The 15,605-nt window shown below is 38.0% G+C and overlaps 1 protein-coding gene across 3 annotated transcripts in view; it reads left to right on the forward strand.

The window, feature by feature from the left end:
- Positions 1-1,674: 1,674 nt before the first annotated feature.
- The window catches only part of MARCHF1 (membrane associated ring-CH-type finger 1), a 917,917-nt gene continuing 903,986 nt past the window's right edge, over positions 1,675-15,605 (forward strand). Inside the window, exon 1 of one of the 3 annotated variants that reach the window (XM_032248639.1) lies at positions 1,675-1,850. The gene's annotated coding sequence lies outside the window, so the exon portion shown is untranslated. Of the gene's footprint in view, positions 1,851-1,881; positions 2,515-15,605 lie in introns of those variants that run through there. The other 2 variants (XM_032248650.1, XM_032248640.1) reach the window with 2 other exon arrangements.

Consider the following 15,605-nt stretch of genomic DNA (forward strand, 5'->3'; position numbering starts at 1 on the left):
AGCTCCCACAAATGAGTGAAAACATGCAAAGTTTCCCTTTTGTGTGCTCGGCTTACGTTACTAAATAGTGCCCTCCAGTTCCATCCATGTTGTTGTAAATGACAGGATCTTGTTCTCTTTTATGGCTGAATATTGCTCCATTGTGTATATGTGCCATATTTTTGTTTATACATTACATATTTATCCATTACACTGATACTTTATTTTTTAAATAATTTCCGATGCTGCTTTTTCATACTTATTACTTTTCCTCAGAAAAGTCCCATTTCACAATTTCACAATGCAATAAGAAGCCTATCTGATAGTGAGTAGCCTTCAAATTGTTGTTATTATTATATTGAATCCCTTTCTTTGTATTTACAAAGATTATGGCTTTTCTAACCATATCAACACTTTCAATAAATGTGATTCCTAGTCTTCTAAAGGATACTTCTAAAGGATAATGGTGATGAATGCAGCGGCAGAGTCTGCCTGTTCCCTCCTAGCACTCTCACTGAAGACTGCCTAACCAGCACTGGCTGCTGGTACTTTTCTCTGCAAGCTTAGTCTCTTCCAGGAATGACAGGTGGTAGGTAATCCTGGGAAGTCAAGAGGCTCCTTGAAGCTTGGACTGATTAGAGCACAAACCACGAGCTGTTGAAATCTGGTCTCTGAACAGGAGAGTTTTTGACATGAAGCTGCTCTAGACTGCTGTAGGGCGGGACCCCAGATCTGGTGTATCTGCCTGTTTTCGTGAAAACAGCAGAATCTTCAAAAATACTCAGGCTGTTTGTCGACTTCTCTAATAAAACTTCTCTTGCTATTATACAGAATCTTAAGCAAAAATAATTGGCATCCACCTTTTATGAGTTTCAATAAACCTTGTGGCTTAAATAGTTTCATCATTGATGACAGTCTTTGGATGAAGCTACAAGGGAGTCGCTCCTCGAGTGCTCATTAATATATGGTGGGAGGACAGGAGATCAATACTAAGGCTAGGGGTGAATTCCTGCTGGTGCCTTCTTGCCTCAGAGCAGCGGTCTTTTCCGTGTTCATGCCATAGATTGCCGAGGCTCCTTCGTTTTTTAATGTTTTGTCTCAGACTGCCGCCTGTAAACAGTGTACATCTTTGTCCCTCACTTTAGCTGCTCATCATTGAGGCTGTCATTGGTCAGACATCCTAAACTTTCTCATTGAGACTAGGGCTCCGAGGGTTCCCTGGGTTCCAATTATTATCCTGGCTGCAGTGTAGATGTTCATCACCGAGATGGGGCACCTGAGCTGCTGAGCAGCCAAAAAAAAAACTTTCTCCTTACCTTTGGCATCTGCCATCAGTCTAAATACTGATTTGGGAATCTTTACGGCCCAGAACAGGCTGTTACTCTCCGGCCCCATCCCCACCGCGCCCACCCAGCCCACGGACACCCTCGGAGCCACCTTTCCGCACAGACACCCTCGGAGCCACCTTTCCGCAGACCCCTCCTCTGTCCTGTCCTTGACTCCAGTTAACCTGGAGATGCTAGTTCTGGGAACTCCTAGAGGCTCTGCTGCCGCCTCCGCCCGCTCTGCGTTCCCCGCGTGAGCGCTGGATTATTCCAGTCTTTGAGCATGGCAGATTTCCACCGGATGACATCATGGGAGCCCAGTGAATGCCGGCTCAGAGAGGGGGACGGAGAAGGGGAGGGGGAGCAGAGGAGGGGAGAGGACTGGGGAGCGGAGCCAGAGCCGGGCTGCCTGCCACCCGGCAGCTCGTCCGCTAGCTGGGGAGGAGCGCTCCGCCCGCAACTGACAAAGGATGGGCGAACGCCCGCGCCCCGGGATGCCGGCCGCGCGCAGCCTGGCGGCCGCCTGAGCGACCTCACCCTCCGCCGGTGAGTGACGGCAAACATCTTTCATTCAATGAACGAATTCTCTCCGGTTGGTAGTCCTGGGCGGCTTGTCCCTGACCCCGAGCGGGGCTTGGCACAGCACCAGCCCCGGACAGGCAGCAGGTGCCTTTGCCTGGTGGGTCCACTGGGGAGCGTGGCTGGGGTTCGCGGCGGGTGCTGCCACCCAGCCTGCTGGCGGCGGGCTCGCCCGGTAGGTGCCTCTCTGGTGAGTGGCGGCGGCTCCAGCCCGCCGCAAGGGGTAGTTGCTACTATTGGCCCCCTGCGCCCGCCCTGCGCGCGCACCTTTCCTGGCGGATCCCCAGTGCGCGGCGCGCTGTTTACACCGGCGCGGTACTAGGCACCCAGCCGCACCCCTCGGAAAGCGCGGAATAGATGACAGCCACTTCACAGGCTCACGCGCTCCTAGTGTGGGCTTGAGGGAAACGGGCACCGATTACCAAGGGAGAGCACTCATTATGGAAGACTCAGGGCAGCCTTTGTCTTGGGTTTAGCGCTGATGCGCTCAGCCCTGAGTCAAGCTCACTGCAACTGTTGTCCGATTCCGGTTCCCAGCAACCGCCCTCCTGGGCGAGAAATATCATTGTTCCTGAGGCTAGCGGGACTGAGAGCTGGGACTTAAGACGCCAGGAGGGTCCTGCGCTCACGGGTGAGTGTCGCAGTTATCCAGGCGCTGACCGAGCTTCTGGAGCTCCAGGAAGTGAAGTGGCGGTCGAGGCAGAGAGACGCCCAAGTTTTATTCCCAAGTGGTGTGAGGAAAATGGCAAAGTTAGGGAGACTCACTGTCGCTCTTTTCTCTGGTTTCTGCAGCGCTGATTTTGGAGATTTTTGGTGACAGATGGATGGAGTCAGAGGCAGGGCCAATATGTAGTTAGAGAGCCTCACGTTTTCCTGGCAATTCTTTTTGTTATTCAGTAGTTCCAGAAAAGATTTTCTTGCTAAACATTTTTGAAATCAACATGTTTTCTATTACAGAGATCTGTGGGTTTAAGGCAAAAAGATTCTGAACCTGCTCAGGCACCTTAGTTTAGAGTTGTCTCGCCTATAAGTGCTATATAGCCAACGTGCCAACACCCACACCCCCTGGCTTTTTGCCTGGTGGACACACGTTTTACTGATCTCCTTGTTTAGGAGGCCCAATTTTCAGATCACAAGGAAGCGGTGGTACCTATCAGAACATCTGTTTTTAAGGTCAATTTGTTCACAAATGAAATATTTTGTGAAAAAGATGAAAAGAAGTGAAAGTTTGCTACTTCGGGGGTTCAGTTACTTTTTTTGAGTTTTCATTCACTACAATAAGAAATAATGTAAAATGTAAAGTCATTTTTTAATTTATGAATTTAATGTATATTAAATGTAACTAATCCCTGAACATTAAGGAGGTTCTTGGTATACAAGTTTGGCATTCCAGAGTCTAACATATGGCTATGGTATAAGAAAGTAGCAATCACAATTATAATTCAAAGGGTCATTTTATTTTCCTTAAAAGAGGCTGACTGATTTTTCTTCAGATGGTCTTTTTTTCTTTTTTTCATTTAAAGATAGATGATTCGAAGCTTTTCTGAAACGGAGGATCAAAATCACTTTTCACCTTTAGTGATTGCTCTTTTGATAAAGTTTGAGTCTTTTCAGAACAGATATATAGAAAATTATTGGAATAATCAATGTGGTGGAAGTAAAAAAGGACCTGGGTGAGATAATACAGGGAGGTTTTACTAAACATGAATGGTGGCACTATCAGAAGGTGGTGTCAGTTTTGATTTTGGAAAAGCTCATTGTAGCTTTTACATGCTTGTCTCTCCTGGGAAGTGCATAATTATATGTCTGATTATGTCATGTTATGTTGAGAGACCAATGTTATGAGCAAAGAGCTTGTTTTTATCAGGATGTATGGAGTTATCAGCAATGTTTTCTTTTGTGATTCAGAAATTATTTCATTGTTTCTTGGCTACTTGTCACAATAGGCTCCACCTGTTTCATCTGAAGTTTTCTAACTTTGTTGTACTCATGTTTTTATAATAAAGCATATGGGGTTTTACTTTAAGGTTCTTCAAGAACCTGTTGCTCATGTTGACTGCTTTCCCCAAGTATTGTAATAGCAAAAACTCTTTTTGAAATAGATCAGTGAACATATGACCAGCTGACATGCTTACATTATGGGGTATGTGCTAAATAAAAATCCACATTTACATACAATATGTGTATAACTCTGATCAAATAATCAGCTAGCAATGATCAACAGGAGGAACCGTGGTATTTGGCTCATGGTTCTTGGCAAATGATATTACCTTTAACAATAAGATTGTTTTACCTCCTTCATATGGTAAATAAAAATGTATATTGAAGAGAATGGATTATATTTTATATATGAAATCTTTAATTTTATTTCAAAAATATTTTACCCTAGAAAGTCAGAAGTACACAGATTCTTCACTCTTCATTCACTGGAGTACTGAGAAAAGTTCTCAGAATGTATCAGCATATAATAAATATGTATAATTTGATTTATTTGATTGTCAGTACAATATTATTTTTTAACTCACATGGAGTAAAATAGTGTCCTTGAACTAGAGATTATTCTCATAATGTTCTTTAATGTATTTCACAAAAACTTTGCCTATTTTGTTGCACAAGGACTCTTAACTGGGCAAGGTGAGAAATAGGAGGAAGTTGCATTATAGGACAAAAATAAAGCCATAGCACAAAGCCCAGGGCAGCAATAGTGATGTTCCAAGGTCACAGAAAAAAGCATGATGTTGGGACACTGGGTAATATCCATGAAAAGGTCCTGTATGAAGAATAAGTTTATGCTATTTGATGACCTCTTGCTTTCATTGTTCCAGTGTGTGATTTAACAGATACTTTAGGACTTATATGATACGGTGAGACTTCCTTTACCTTCCTTGAGGCAAAATTATTTCTTGAGCTCAATCAGGAGATTGTCTTCTGGGCTTTTACATGTGTAATTCAAATTCTAGCTTAAGGATGTTTTATGGATCACAAAACATTGTAGCTTTCACTTTCCTGTAGGCCTTTGATATGGAAATTGGTCAGTAAAACCTTGGTTGAAAGGTTTTTGCATCCTAGACTCTTCTGGAACTACAAGGCTGAAAGTCAATAGTTATAGTGTTGTTGAAAATATTTGGGAGTGTGATGATCTAATATTTAGAAGTTTAAAATAATACTGTTAATGTGGTTTTAAAAATAAAATAAAAATATTCAAGACAAATTCTCTGAAGCCACAATTATCCTTTTGCTATATATTGGGTGAATTTTGCAATTTATGACTCCCCTGGGATACTATTAATTCATTTCTACTTCGTAATGTCTCAGTGATGAACACTGGTAGGAAATATGTGTTCTAGTTTTGACTTTGTCATCTACTTAAGGAGTAGATGTTTGCAGAGTCTGCAAACATTAGCTTCATTCTGCATACAATAAAGATGATAATATCTGCCTTGCCTTTCTCATGGGGGATAGTGCATAGCAAATGAATTAGTGTAGAAACATGATTTGGAAAATACAGGAGGACCTATGTGACAAATATTATGCATTAGTGAACTTAATCACTTTAAAATTTTTAGTTTCAGTTAAAGAAGTAAATTGATAGAGGTGAACCTAATGTGTGATTTCTATTTTATTAAGTTGGTGGAAAAGTAATTGTGGTTTTAGAATATCTGGTATGTTAAATTTGTGGCATTCTTGCCAATTCATTTATTATATAATTTATTCATAAAAATTATGAAGTAAGTGGTTATGCATTTTTTATTGAAAGTGTGCTGGCAACTAATTCACTCATTTTTGTATGTCTGAAAATATTTTTAAATAGATGTAATTTTTAAAACTGAAGATAGCATTTTTGTTTGGCAGTTTTTTCTTTCAACACTTTGTTATTTTCATTTATTTATTTTGATACAGAGCGAGGTTCTGTCACCCATCCTGGAATGTAGTGGTGTGATCTCTGCTCACTGAAACCTCTGACTCCCAGGCTCAAGCGTATCTTGTCCCTCAGCCTCATGATTAGCACGATACCTACCTAATTTTTGTAATTTTTGTGTAGATGTAATTTCGTTGTGTTGGCCAAGCTGGTCTCAAACTCCTGGACTCAAGTGATCTGCCCGCCTCGGCCTCCCAAAGTGCTGGGATTACAGGCATGAGCCACTGTGCCCAATCAACATTTTTTATTCTTTTGATTTCTCACTTTCATTAAACCATCAGTCATATTGTTGCTCTGAGGGTAAATGTATCTTTGTCTCTGGGTGATTTTATGATTTTTCATTTTTTTCTTTGTTTTTTTTTTATGGTATTGTGATATATATATATATATATATCACAAATATATATATATATATATATATCACAAATATATATATATATATATATATTTGTATTTATTCTCCTTCAAGTTTGCAGAGCTTCTTGAATTTGTGGATTGTTATCTTTCATCAGGTGAAATTCATTGTTGAATTCTTGACTATTATCTTTTCATATGTAGTTCTACTTCATTGTGTCTGTTTTCTTTTTCTGAGATCTGAGTTACGTGTTTAATAGATGGTTTCACTGTACCCAACATGCCCCCTGTACTTGTTTTACTATTTTCTACGTTTTTTCTCTCTGTGCTTGGTTGAGTATTCTTTTGACTTTCTCTTCAGTTTACTAACCTGCTTCTACACTATGCCCATTATACTGCCAAGCTCATCCATAGGTTATTACCGTAGTTATTGTATTTTTTTCAATTTCCAAGTGTACATCAGATTTTTTTCTATAGATTCCAATTTATCTGTTTTCTCCATCTTTTCTTCTATGACTTTGAGCATATTAATCATCCTTATTCTAAGGTTTTAGTCGGCTAATGTCAGTAACTATTGCTGTGAGACTCTTTTCAGCATCTCTTTACTCTTAATTTTAGTTATTATATATAAAAATTATGAAGGCTCACCCAAGCACAGTGGCTCATGCCAGTAATCCCAGCACTTTGGGAGGCCGAGGCAAGTGGATCACCTGAGGTCAGGAGTTCAAGACCAGCCTGGCCAATATGGTGAAATCCCATCTCTACTAAAAATACAAAAAATTAGCTGGGCGTCGTGGCGGGTGCCTGAACTCTCAGCTACTCAGGAGGCTGAGGCAGGAGACTCACTTGAACCTGGGAGACAGAGGTTTCGGTGAGCCAAGATTGTGCCACTGCACTTCAGCTTGGGCAACAGAGTAAGACTTCATCACACACACAAAATTGTAAAGGCTCCAGATGATCTATACACCTCCAAAGAGGTGTCGACATTTCCTCTGCTAGACAGATACGTTGGGGAGGTAGCCAACAGTTGTAATCCACACAGTGACTGAGCTAAGTCACGAGCTGTTAGATTTCTGGGCTCCCAGCTGCCAAGTCGTAGATATCGTGAGCCTCTACTCATGCATTTACAGGCCCTCCACACAATCCAGGACAAGACTCCTGAGAATCCTGCTCTTTCCACAAGCTTCCGGCTCCACTCATATATGTAACTTCAGCTTTACCAAATCTCATATGCTACACCTTTTTTTTCTCATTGGGCTCTTGGCCCCTCATATCTCTAATTTTGTATCTCCAGCCCTTCAAGACTGCCAAAGTCTCTGCTAGATTCTCTGTCTCACAGAGCAGTGAGATAGAGTGGTCCTCTACCCAGGCAAAGCCCATATTTTCAGTCTCTCACTGTCTTTACAGATTGACAGTTGCCCCCACTCTTCATTCCAGAGGGAAGTATATGCTCTGAAAAGTCACCTACCTCTGATACTTTTCCCATCTAGAATCTCGAAGCTTTTAGCCTTTACCTCTTCTAAAGCTCCACCAGGTTTTATCAGAATTTTGTCCTTATATCTGGCTTTTCTAGTTATTGTTGACCAAAACCATCAACTGAAATGTGTCACTATTTTTAACTGATTTTAAACATAGATATACAGGGATCAAAGATCATTACTTAGTGATGAAACTGGAGTTACTAGTCCCATCCCACAGCCTCCTAGGCAATACAGCTAACTTCAAATGTATTTTTAAAAGTGTTGTAAAAAGAAGCCAGATTCTATTAAGCAGTCATTAATATATAATGTGCTATTTTCTATTAGGATAGTTTGTCTATTTTTAAAATTTTAAGGTAAATTTTTGTGACAGTGATGACCAGTGATTCAAATAGCCAGTAAATACAAGTTTTTGGTAACTAACATAATACATTGGTAAAACTTTTGCTTCTTTTAGGACTAAAACACACTCAGAAATACAGACACATACACACATGTGTATGTGTATGTGTGTATAAAAAAGTAAGTCTCCTTTCTGAACGCAAGCACTCCGTGGTTAATGAATCATTCTAACTTACAAATAAGCACTATGTTTATGGAGTGAAAAATGTGCGAAGTCTCTTCTTAGAAACTACTGTCCTATTTTTCCAACTGTTGCTCTGAAAAGCAACGGATACAGACTGATTTCTTGTGATATGCATATAATAGTGTTAACAAGCTAGTACTATGTTGATCTCTTCTCTTATTGGTATATGGATAAAACTCAGAATGTATTTCTAGTCCAATTCACAGAAATACAGTTAATTCAAATCATACCTAAAGTAGATTGTTAGAGATATATGATCTGAATTAACCATGCTTTCGTGGATTGACCTGAAATTTTTCTTAAGTTTGCTTAGTGATGGATGGATACTAATGTTGAACTATAATATGTAATGCTATTTTTGAGTGAATTTGTGTATTCCAGATAACATATTAGAAAATACTATTTGGGACACAGTGATCCAAAGTCAGAGAGTGCCTGGAACGGATTCTTCCGCCTGCCTTCCTTTCAGTGTCCTAAGGCACATTAGGAGATTCATGGAAGCTTGGTGAGAGTGATAAATTAGGTACTGACATTGAGGCTCATCGTTTGGGGCTCACTGTGGTGAGCAATGATCTGATTCTCACATGTTTTTTGGGCCCTGCCTTATGTCCTGTCAGCTTCACATCCTCTTCTGGCTCTGGCTCTGGCAATCATAGATAGGCTTTGACTCAGTTGTGCTACTTCCCATCTCAAGCGTAGGCTAAGTATCTTTCACTTTTGGCTCTGTGACTTTACTAGCATGTCTTCTCTCTCTCCCTGCGTCTGACCATGGTCTATGCAGCCTGGAAGAAAGGAGGAGCTAACACCACTGTGGAGCCTTGCAGTCGGTGAGAATGGGTGATAGTTCTGAGATGCACTCTGCAGCTCCTCAGAAGGTCCACGTGGGAAGGAGCCTCAACTGGCCATGGAAGTGACCCAGTTCCATGCACCTGGATTAACCTTTACTCTCTCCCTGGTTCTCTTTACCCAGTGCCTCACTCATACTCTCCAGGATCACCTTCTATTATTTGCACATAATTTTTTAGTTCAGACTCTGTTTTTGAAGATAACCTGGCCCAAGATTTATGACTTTTCCTCTCTAGAGAAAAATAAATAAGAGAAAGGAAAAGAAGCAGGACTAAATCATAAGCCACATCCATTACAATGAGAGAAGAATAATAAGAAAGAAGATAAAACATGTATTTTCAGAGCCAGTAAATTCAAGTTCTTGGTAACTAAACATAATAAATTGTTTTTTAAATTTTATTTACAAATTTTATTTTATTTACAAATCTGTCATCTTTCAGGTTGCCAAGTGACACCATTTAAATAATTTTTCTGATAACTATGAGTGATCTGTTGACATCATGATTAATTTCCATCTCTTCCTTCTTTTTTACTGTCCTTTAACATGTATTTGTTGGCAGTCTATGCTCAGCACCCAGCTAGCTCCTGGTAATGTAATGATGAGCGAAAAATGTGGCATGATTCCTGCCTCTTTGAAAATTTTTGTTTCTATGAAATTAAATAATCACACAAGCCAGTGCACATAGGCAAAAGTGAGTATAATGAAGGACATACGCACACTAATGGGAAAGCCTATTAGAGGGGAGCTTGACTCAGCCAGGGAGGTCTGGGCAAGCCTCCTTGAGGAAGTGACATTTGAACTGACATCTGAAGGAAGAAAGAGTTAGTTAGGTGCAGAGAAAAGAGAAAAATTTTCTAACAGAGGGACAAATGAAGGCTGCTCAAGGTCCTCTTGTTGGAGGAAGCTTGAAGGACTCACAGTCAGAGGGAGTGTGATGTGGACGAAAGAGGTGTACCAAACATAAGGGACTTTCACAAAATATTTGACATAGGAATGAATTGTCCGTGTCTGTGTGTGTGAGTGTGTGTGTGTGTGTGTGTGTGTGTGTGTGTGTGTAATAGGGGGGCAGTAAAAAGGTCCTAACAAATATAGAGACAATCTATTGGCAAAAAGAAATGTATTAATCTGGGAAGAATGTTGTAGAGAATATGCAGCCTAGCAGATATTAAGAGTTATGAACATTTGAATCAAATGAAATTTGTAGGAATGATCATTTAGAGAATTTCTAAAGAAATAGAATTAAAAGAAAGGGGAATGAGCTATTTATTTATTACTCAATGTATTTGTTCCAGCTCATAGGGATGATACCTTAAACACTGCCTACAAGGTTTTTAAGTTCTATATATTAATTTTTGTCTATTAATTTTTAGAGTGATAAAATTGTGGGTAGATTTTTTTTAAACATACAATATTTGGATTAAAATTTTACTTAAGATTTATTTGAACGGTGTAACACAAAAAGGTCTATATAAATGTTACTGAAGCATGGCCCATAGCCATATTTAATTATTCATTCTGGAATTAGTTTTTGTATTTAGGTTTTAATGAAGTTAAATCGCCTATATACTCACATAAGTTTGGATTTGGGTTCTGCTAATTTCTCCCAAATTTGAAATTCAATCAGAGACTAATTATTTTCCACTTAGAGCTATATTTCCTTTAATGTTTCTTAGCAACTTCATTTTTGTGGAGCCCAAAGTCACGTTCCAGGCACACTGTGAAATGACCCTTTAATATTTAGCATAATGTATACAAGTTCTTGACAGCTATCTTTCCTTTTTAATGAGATAACTTGGTTTATTTATAGCTTAGGTTTAAAACTTAATCTTTTATGAAATCATTTAACCTCACGAATATGTCTAATTTTAGAAACCTTTACAAATAAATGGATAAACAAGTATTTATTCAGTAACTACCATACGAAAGAAACAGTCTCTGCCATGAACAATGGTAGAGAATTAAAGAGACGTGGGGGACTCAATTTGCCAGACTGTTAAGATAGTAAGTGACAAGTATAACATAAAAGGAAAAATCTGAGACTTTTTGGTTCATTCTTATGACACTCAAGGTAGAGAAGATGAGTCTTAAGAAATGATACTAGAGGCTACTTCTATAGTTTTTGTTATGAGGATGAGCCATAGTTGTCAATTTTCAGAAATTGTTAAAAATGATGCAGAAGGCTTTAATTTTTTTAAACATACATGACCCAGTAATGTCAAAAACAAAGACAATATTTATTTTACAAATAGGAAGTATTTTCAACTGTTAATAGTTGTCATGAGACCATAGTTAGCTTTTTGTCCCACTTTTCTTCATTTCCCAAATACATTTAATAAGACTGTTATTATTGTAATAACAATTTAAATAAATCTTGGATTAAAAGATGAATATTAACGCAAAACTTAAAAAATGTTGACTTCTGCTAAATCTAATTCATTTTCATGTGGATTTTAAAAATACTTTTCTGAGTGTATATTCATAATAAAAAATTATATGTAGAGGAAAAAATGATGTGAAAATAATCCTCTGTTTCGTGCTAATTTATATTCTGTGGCAACATGTCTAATCTGAACATTTATTTGAAAACTGTCCCTGAAAACAGTGTAAGAGAGGATATGTGCTGATAAACTGTTTTAAAGAAATTGTTGGTTATCATTTATTAGAACTAAATTATTTTTATAAACAACGAAGAGAACAATTTTATGGTTCAGATAGCTAAATTTTACTTCCGTGTGTTTTCATGGTGATGAAGGAGTAATCTATATTTTTACCTCCCATTTTTTCATGGTGGGAAAAGTTCAGTAGATTATGGACTGTGAACTGACAAGCCCCTCAGTCCCTCTTGGTCTCCTATTCACTTAACAGTGAGTGTGGTGTAATCACCACATGGGTACTGGGAGATGCATGCCTTTAGAGGCAGAATATTTTTATAGTGGTTCTTTCTGGTTGCCAGAAAATTATCATAATTTCCTTAGGAAATTTTTTTGTTATGTAAAGTGGTTTTTGGGCCAGGTGCAGTGGCTCACACCTGTAATCCTAGCACTTTGGGAGGCAGAAGCAGACGGGTCACTGGAGATGAAGAGTTTAAGACTAGGTGAAACCCTGTCTCTACTAAAAATACAAAAATTATCTGAATGTGGTAGCATACACCTGTAATCCCAGCTACTGGGTAGGTTGAGGCAGGAGAATCACTTGAACCTAGGAGGCGGAGGTGGCAGTGAGCCAAGATTACTCATTGTGCCAGCCTGGTGGCAGGGTGAGACTCATCTCAAAAACAAAAAAAATAAACAAATCAACAACAACAACAAATAAAGTGGTTTTTGACATTAATTTTAAATGGAAAGATTCAGTTTCTCTGTTAGAAGAATGAGAAGCAAGTGGTAGCTGGAGAAGCTCAAACTCCAGGCCATGTTCAGCTGCGTTGAAATCTCCATTCACTAGTGAGATGACACTGGACAAGTTGCTTAACTTGTTAGAATGTTGGTTTCCTTATCTGCAAAATGCAGATAATAGTATTTTCTCAGTAGCAAGGTTGTTTTGAGGATTAAAGGTAGTAAGAAAATTCTCAGGCTGAGCACGGTGGCTCATGCCTGTAATTCCAGCACTTTGGGAGGCTGAGGCAGGCGGATCATGAGGTCAGGAGATCGAGACCATCCTGGCCAACATGGTGAAACTCCGTCTCTACTAAAAGTACAAAAAAATTAGCTGGGAGTGGTGGCTCATGCCTGTGGTCCCAGCTACTCAGGAGGCTGAGGCAGGAGAATTGTTTGAACCCAGGAGGCAGAGATTGCAGTGAGCCAAGATCGCACCACTGCACTACAGCCTGGGTGACAGTGTGAGACTCCATCCCCCACCCAAAAAAAAGAAAAGAAAAGAAAAGAAAATTCCCTAATAAATAGTAAGTATTTAATAGGGGTTCATACCATCATTAAAGCAAATATACGTATTCTTTAAATTCTCAGGCATAGTTTGATTTTTATAAGAAATATGCTATACATTGTAAGATTTCAGTTATCTTGCTACTTTTTAGACATGAAGGAAATGAGAGGATTTATTTTCTTGAGAAGCCAAAGGTGACCACCACCACTACTACCAACTGAATGAATAAATAATCAATTAATGAATAAATAATAATGATTGATATGATTTTGTAGTAAGCATTTTATTTTTCCTTTTTCTCTTCCCATATTTTTTACATTTCCAGTACTGAGACCCTATCAATTTAATAATGATAATATAAAGGAATTACATTTTTATTTCAAAAATAATTGTATAATTATTAGTTCATGAAACATGTACAACACAAACATTCAATCTGATACCTGAGGGTGTTTTCACCATGTTATAGTAGGGTAATAAACACAATGCAAAATAAAATAACAAATGTGGATTTCTTTCAATGGTTTATAGCTGTAAAACTATGAGGTAAAATATGTTTATTATAAAACATTAAATATAGAAATATTAAGACTGAAAAGTGAATAACCCCCATTCAATTATCTCCCAACTTAAATATATTGACTTCTTTCCAGAGATGTTTCTAATATATATATTTATGCTAACATATATTAGACTATAACATTTCAATGAATATGTATTATGCTGTGTGTTAGCTTTTCATAGTCTCTTTCTGCTATCTTTTCCAAGTCAACACAGTCTACTTACTGCGCAGTATTACATTTCTGGAGGTGTTCAGCAATTGCGCTTCTAGAAAAGCCTTTTGTATACAGGCCCAAAGAGACATGTATGTATGGCAATGTCATTTGCATTAATTTAAAGATTCTAGATAATCATTAATCATGATATTTTGATGCAATTTAATACTATACAGAAGTTAAAATGAACGAAAATTCACATGTCAACATTGATCAGTCTTTAAAATATAATTTGAGTGAAAAAAGTTGCAAAGGATAATCGTAATGTATAAATGATATATCACTTTTACAAACATTATAATCAAAAAGCAATTCTCTACATTAGTTATAGGTACTTAAGAGTAAAATTATGAAAATGTTGTAGTGGTATTAAAAGAGCAGTTTCTATCTTCAGCAAATCTTTACAGATCTGCCTATCTCTCCATATTGGTTATAGCAATTTACATGTCCATTAGAAATGTATAATGTATTATGAAACATTTTGGGTTTTGAATCCATATTTTTAAACATCCCACTGATGTTTTTCCCTCATTGGTGTTATTGAGCATCTTTTTATGTATATAAGATAAGCAACTTTTCATGTATATAAGACGAGTATCTTTTCATGTATATAAGACGTCACTTAAAGTCTTTTCTTTTGCAGATTGTCTTTTACATTTTGTTATTCTCCATTGGTTTGAATTTTTAAAATGAATTTTTAAGAATTTTTGTCTACTCTAAGTACTTTTTGTCATTTACATGTGTTGGAATATTTTCTTGCATTCTGTCCCTTGTTTTTAAGTTGTGTTACTATGTCTTTTTGTACAGAGATTTTGAAATTTTATTATGCTCAATTTTATCCTCTTCCTTTACAAATTGAGTATTTCTTGTTGAAGTAGTCTTTTCTTACTTAGAGACTGTAAAAACCTTCACTTAGTTTTCTACTAAAACTTTAACATGTTTAGCATTATGGTCTTCGGCCAGTTGGAATATATTTTTGTAGTCATTTTGGAAATAGAGATTAACCCTTCCCATCCCCAAATGTACAGCCAATTGTTCTAGTTTAATTTTTCCCACTGATTTGTAAGGCTAACTCTGACATATCTAAGTGCCATATATTTATATCTGTTCTTGATTCTCTATTATGTTCCATTGGTTTGTCTAATCCTTTGCCAATTTAATACTTGATTATTTAATCCTTTTAACATTATAGAAAAACTGTATATCTATTAGGATGAATTATTCTCCTTATTCTCGTTCTTTAATTTTTTCTTGGCTGGTCTCACAAACTTTGCCATATTATCATAGAGTCTTCTTTTTATATTTATATTTATATTTTTTAAAATTTATTTATTTATTTATTTTTGAGATGGAGTCTTACACTGTCACCCAGGCTAGAGTATAGTGGCAAGATCTTGGCTCACTGCAACCTCCACCTCCTGGGCTCAAGAGATTCTCCTGTCTCAGCCTCCTAAGTAACTGGGACTATGGGGGTGCTCTACCACGCCCAGCTAATTTTGTATTTTTAGTATAGAAAGAGTTTTGCCATGTTGGACAGGTTGGTCTCAAACATCTGCCTGCCTTGGTCTCCCAAAGTGCTGGGTTTATAGGCATGAGCCACTGTGCCCAGCCAGAGTTTGGTTTCTAAATTCCATGAAATAGTCTATGTGATTAATATTATTTGGTTGCTTATTTAGAGCCATTTTCCATGGAGCTACAACTTCTTTGGCTTCTAACTTCTAGTTGGATTTTGCTAATGTAAGACACTACCAGGAGACTGTGGTGAGAGAGAATGGTAAGGGCATTCATTCCTCTGGTCCCTCTCTGCCTCTTAGCAGGTATGGAAGTGAATTCTTACAATGATGGCCATGGCTCCTCTATTTCAATGTTCCAGTTCTATTTGG

This window comes from Sapajus apella, unplaced genomic scaffold, assembly GCF_009761245.1.
Source record: "Sapajus apella isolate SASKATOON/1434 unplaced genomic scaffold, GSC_monkey_1.0 scaffold67, whole genome shotgun sequence".
In the NCBI taxonomy this organism is placed as follows: Eukaryota; Metazoa; Chordata; class Mammalia; order Primates; family Cebidae; genus Sapajus; species Sapajus apella.